At 41.0% G+C, this 6,251-nt stretch overlaps 2 non-coding genes across 2 annotated transcripts; both read right to left on the reverse strand.

The window, feature by feature from the left end:
• Positions 1-1,895: 1,895 nt before the first annotated feature.
• On the reverse strand, positions 1,896-1,967 carry trnah-gug (transfer RNA histidin (anticodon GUG)). Its single transcript has one exon. It is a non-coding gene; the product is annotated as a tRNA-His (tRNA).
• Positions 1,968-5,870: 3,903 nt separating this feature from the next.
• trnah-gug (transfer RNA histidin (anticodon GUG)) lies at positions 5,871-5,942 on the reverse strand. Its single transcript has one exon. It is a non-coding gene; the product is annotated as a tRNA-His (tRNA).
• Positions 5,943-6,251: the final 309 nt, after the last annotated feature.

Here is a 6,251-nt window from a genome sequence, read left to right on the forward strand (position 1 = left end):
CCCAAAATTATTCTAAAGTACAACAACAAAATAGTTTTAATTACTATTTGTGTCCAGTTCCTGTGCAGAAGAACCAGAAACTTTCCTGTTCTCCAGGCAGCACGTCATGATCCTATAGTGCTTAATACTCTGCCTTGTGGCCACACTACCCGGCTTTTTAATTGGAGGCACAGCGTTGGGCTTTGGTTTTATAATCACTGCACTTTCTTCTTAACACAAACTGAAGGATCGCTAACAATTCTGTTCTCCCATTGGCTCATTGAGCTTATCCAGTGAATAGCTAAGCCGTGCAAAACAGGAACGTTCCAGATTAGATCCTCATTTTGTGTTGTCTTAACTGGTCTCTGCCAGGGCAAGTCAGCTTCATAGAAATTTACAGCAAAGAAGGAGGCCATTCGACCCCTCGTGTCTGCGCCTGTCGAAAAAGAGCTATCCAAACTAATCCCACTTTCCAGCTCTTGGTCTGCAGCCTTGCAGTTTACGGCACTTCAAGTGCATATCCAAGTACTTTATAAATGTGATGAAGGTTTCTGCCTCTACCACCCTTTCAGGCAGTGAGTTCCAGATCCCCGCCACCCTCTGGGTGAAAAAGGTTCTCCTCAACGTCCCTCTAATCCTACTACCAATTACTTTAAATCTATGTTACCTGGTTATTGACCTCTTTGCTGAGGGAAATAGATCCTTCCTATCCACTCTATCCAGGCCCCTCATCATTTTATACACCTCAATTAAATCCATGTAGACTACATCAAATCTGCTACTCTCATCAACCCTCCTTGTTACCTCATCAGAAAATTCAGTCAAGTTAGTCAGGCACGACCTTCCCTTAACAAATCCACGCTGACCGCCCTTGATTAATCCGTGCCTTTCTAAATAACAATTAATACTGTCCCTCAGATCCTACTATGGTCAAATAGCTCGCTGACGCTCATAGTCAGCAATCACACATGAATAATGGCCAATACTAGAGGCCGCTCGTCACCTCGAAGCCATATTTCAGTATCAATCACCCTCTCAGGTGAAGAGCACAGGTGATAAAGCATAATTGAATATTAAAATTACTTCAAATTATTACTGTAGCAGGCGAAAGTTAAATCAGTATTCCAGAATACTATATCCCTTAATATAAAAATATATGTTTATAATGTTAGAATTATTGATTGTTGAATGTGGTTTCATACATTGATGTAATTTAATTACCTTTGAAATTTTGTTAATAAACCTTGTGATTGAAGCAACACATCAGTTAATTTCCGTTTCTGAATAAAATCTGAGGTCCATTGCCATGTCGTTGCTTATCCACAATGTGACGACTCAGATTCAAACTGAGGTTGCCGCACCCACAATGCAAAGTACCAACCACTATATGATCACCTCACGCTACATGAGACCTGACATCCTAGGGCCCAAAAGTATTCTAATGTAGAACCACATTTCCTGTTGTCTGGACAGCACGACGTGATCCTAATACAAAAGCCAAATACTGCGGATGCTGGAAATCTGAAATGAAAACAGAAAATGCTGGAAATACTCAGCAGGTCAGGCAGCATCTGTGGAGAGGGAAACAGAGTTACGGTTACAAGTCGATGACCTTTCGTCAGAACTAAGTGATCCTATAGTGCTTAATACTCTGCCTTGTGGTCTTTTTAATTGGAGTGACAACATTGGGCTTTTTTTGTTTTTCAAATAAACTGTACCTTCTTCCTAACAAAAACTGAAGGATCTTTAACAAAAGACAGCCGACATGTTGAAACATTAAGAATTCTGTTCTCCCATTGGCTCATTGATATTTCATATCCTTTTATGTAATATGGTTGAAATTTTGTTCTTAAAGCAAGACTCCTATCATCGAATAAAACCTAAGGTCCATTGCCTTGTCAGTGCTTTTTCCACAATGCCGTGACTCGGATTCGAACCGAGGTTGCTGCGGCCACAACGCAGAGTACTAACCACTATACGATCACGGCGTGCTACAGGGGCCCTGGTGGACAAGCTCCCAAAATTATTCTAAAGTACAACAACAAAATAGTTTTAATTACTATTTGTGTCCAGTTCCTGTGCAGAAGAACCAGAAACTTTCCTGTTCTCCAGGCAGCACGTCATGATCCTATAGTGCTTAATACTCTGCCTTGTGGCCACACTACCCGGCTTTTTAATTGGAGGCACAGCGTTGGGCTTTGGTTTTATAATCACTGCACTTTCTTCTTAACACAAACTGAAGGATCGCTAACAATTCTGTTCTCCCATTGGCTCATTGAGCTTATCCAGTGAATAGCTAAGCCGTGCAAAACAGGAACGTTCCAGATTAGATCCTCATTTTGTGTTGTCTTAACTGGTCTCTGCCAGGGCAAGTCAGCTTCATAGAAATTTACAGCAAAGAAGGAGGCCATTCGACCCCTCGTGTCTGCGCCTGTCGAAAAAGAGCTATCCAAACTAATCCCACTTTCCAGCTCTTGGTCTGCAGCCTTGCAGTTTACGGCACTTCAAGTGCATATCCAAGTACTTTATAAATGTGATGAAGGTTTCTGCCTCTACCACCCTTTCAGGCAGTGAGTTCCAGATCCTCGCCACCCTCTGGGTGAAAAAGGTTCTCCTCAACACCCCTCTAATCCTACTACCAATTACTTTAAATCTATGTTACCTGGTTATTGACCTCTTTGCTAAGGGAAATAGATCCTTCCTATCCACTCTATCCAGGCCCCTCATCATTTTATACACCTCAATTAAATCCATGTAGACTACATCAAATCTGCTACTCTCATCAACCCTCCTTGTTACCTCATCAGAAAATTCAGTCAAGTTAGTCAGGCACGACCTTCCCTTAACAAATCCACGCTGACCGCCCTTGATTAATCCGTGCCTTTCTAAATAACAATTAATACTGTCCCTCAGATCCTACTATGGTCAAATAGCTCGCTGACGCTCATAGTCAGCAATCACACATGAATAATGGCCAATACTAGAGGCCGCTCGTCACCTCGAAGCCATATTTCAGTATCAATCACCCTCTCAGGTGAAGAGCACAGGTGATAAAGCATAATTGAATATTAAAATTACTTCAAATTATTACTGTAGCAGGCGAAAGTTAAATCAGTATTCCAGAATACTATATCCCTTAATATAAAAATATATGTTTATAATGTTAGAATTATTGATTGTTGAATGTGGTTTCATACATTGATGTAATTTAATTACCTTTGAAATTTTGTTAATAAACCTTGTGATTGAAGCAACACATCAGTTAATTTCCGTTTCTGAATAAAATCTGAGGTCCATTGCCATGTCGTTGCTTATCCACAATGTGACGACTCAGATTCAAACTGAGGTTGCCGCACCCACAATGCAAAGTACCAACCACTATATGATCACCACACGAGACCTGACATCCTAGGGCCCTAAAGTATTCTAATGTAGAACCACATTTCCTGTTGTCTGGACAGCACGACGTGATCCTAATACAAAAGCCAAATACTGCGGATGCTGGAAATCTGAAATGAAAACAGAAAATGCTGGAAATACTCAGCAGGTCAGGCAGCATCTGTGGAGAGGGAAACAGAGTTACGGTTACAAGTCGATGACTTTTCGTCAGAACTAAGTGATCCTATAGTGCTTAATACTCTGCCTTGTGGTCTTTTTAATTGGAGTGACAACATTGGGCTTTTTTTGTTTTTCAAATAAACTGTACCTTCTTCCTAACAAAAACTGAAGGATCTTTAACAAAAGACAGCCGACATGTTGAAACATTAAGAATTCTGTTCTCCCATTGGCTCATTGATATTTCATATCCTTTTATGTAATATGGTTGAAATTTTGTTCTTAAAGCAAGACTCCTATCATCGAATAAAACCTAAGGTCCATTGCCTTGTCATTGCTTTTTCCACAATGCCGTGACTCGGATTCGAACCGAGGTTGCTGCGGCCACAACGCAGAGTACGAACCACTATACGATCACGGCGTGCTACATGGGCCCTGGTGGAGAAGCTCCCAAAATTATTCTAAAGTACAACAGCAAAATAGTTTTAATTACTATTTGTGTCCAGTTCCTGTGCAGAAGAACCAGAAACTTTCCTGTTCTCCAGGCAGCACGTCATGATCCTATAGTGCTTAATACTCTGCCTTGTGGCCACACTACCCGGCTTTTTAATTGGAGGCACAGCGTTGGGCTTTGGTTTTATAATCACTGCACTTTCTTCTTAACACAAACTGAAGGATCGCTAACAATTCTGTTCTCCCATTGAGCTTATCCAGTGAATAGCTAAGCCGTGCAAAACAGGAACGTTCCAGATTAGATCCTCATTTTGTGTTGTCTTAACTGGTCTCTGCCAGGGCAAGTCAGCTTCATAGAAATTTACAGCAAAGAAGGAGGCCATTCGACCCCTCGTGTCTGCGCCTGTCGAAAAAGAGCTATCCAAACTAATCCCACTTTCCAGCTCTTGGTCTGTAGCCTTGCAGTTTACGGCACTTCAAGTGCATATCCAAGTACTTTATAAATGTGATGAAGGTTTCTGCCTCTACCACCCTTTCAGGCAGTGAGTTCCAGATCCCCGCCACCCTCTGGGTGAAAAAGGTTCTCCTCAACGCCCCTCTAATCCTACTACCAATTACTTTAAATCTATGTTACCTGGTTATTGACCTCTTTGCTAAGGGAAATAGATCCTTCCTATCCACTCTATCCAGGCCCCTCATCATTTTATACACCTCAATTAAATCCATGTAGACTACATCAAATCTGCTACTCTCATCAACCCTCCTTGTTACCTCATCAGAAAATTCAGTCAAGTTAGTCAGACACGACCTTCCCTTAACAAATCCGCGCTGACCGCCCTTGATTAATCCGTGCCTTTCTAAATAACAATTAATACTGTCCCTCAGATCCTACTATGGTCAAATAGCTCGCTGACGCTCATAGTCAGCAATCACACATGAATAATGGCCAATACTAGAGGCCGCTCGTCACCTCGAAGCCATATTTCAGTATCAATCACCCTCTCAGGTGAAGAGCACAGGTGATAAAGCATAATTGAATATTAAAATTACCTCAAATTATTACTGTAGCAGGCGAAAGTTAAATCAGTATTCCAGAATACTATATCCTTTAATATAAAAATATATGTTTATAATGTTAGAATTATTGATTGTTGGATGTGGTTTCATACATTGATGTAATTTAATTACCTTTGAAATTTTGTTAATAAACCTTGTGATTGAAGCAACACATCAGTTAATTTCCGTTTCTGAATAAAATCTGAGGTCCATTGCCATGTCGTTGCTTATCCACAATGTGACGACTCAGATTCAAACTGAGATTGCCGCACCCACAATGCAAAGTACCAACCACTATATGATCACCACACGCTACATGAGACCTGACATCCTAGGGCCCAAAAGTATTCTAATGTAGAACCACATTTCCTGTTGTCTGGACAGCACGACGTGATCCTAATACAAAAGCCAAATACTGCGGATGCTGGAAATCTGAAATGAAAACAGAAAATGCTGGAAATACTCAGCAGGTCAGGCAGCATCTGTGGAGAGGGAAACAGAGTTACGGTTACAAGTCGATGACCTTTCGTCAGAACTAAGTGATCCTATAGTGCTTAATACTCTGCCTTGTGGTCTTTTTAATTGGAGTGACAACATTGGGCTTTTTTTGTTTTTCAAATAAACTGTACCTTCTTCCTAACAAAAACTGAAGGATCTTTAACAAAAGACAGCCGACATGTTGAAACATTAAGAATTCTGTTCTCCCATTGGCTCATTGATATTTCATATCCTTTTATGTAATATGGTTGAAATTTTGTTCTTAAAGCAAGACTCCTATCATCGAATAAAACCTAAGGTCCATTGCCTTGTCATTGCTTTTTCCACAATGCCGTGACTCGGATTCGAACCGAGGTTGCTGCGGCCACAACGCAGAGTACTAACCACTATACGATCACGGCGTGCTACATGGGTCCTGGTGGGCAAGCTCCCAAAATTATTCTAAAGTACAACAACAAAATAGTTTTAATTACTATTTGTGTCCAGTTCCTGTGCAGAAGAACCAGAAACTTTCCTGTTCTCCAGGCAGCACGTCATGATCCTATAGTGCTTAATACTCTGCCTTGTGGCCACACTACCCGGCTTTTTAATTGGAGGCACAGCGTTGGGCTTTGGTTTTATAATCACTGCACTTTCTTCTTAACACAAACTGAAGGATCGCTAACAATTCTGTTCTCCCATTGAGCTTATCCAGTGAATAGCTAAGCCGT

Source organism: Somniosus microcephalus, chromosome 22, assembly GCF_052327205.1.
Source record: "Somniosus microcephalus isolate GS21.2 chromosome 22, FLI_Smic_1.0, whole genome shotgun sequence".
NCBI lineage: Eukaryota > Metazoa > Chordata > Chondrichthyes > Squaliformes > Somniosidae > Somniosus > Somniosus microcephalus.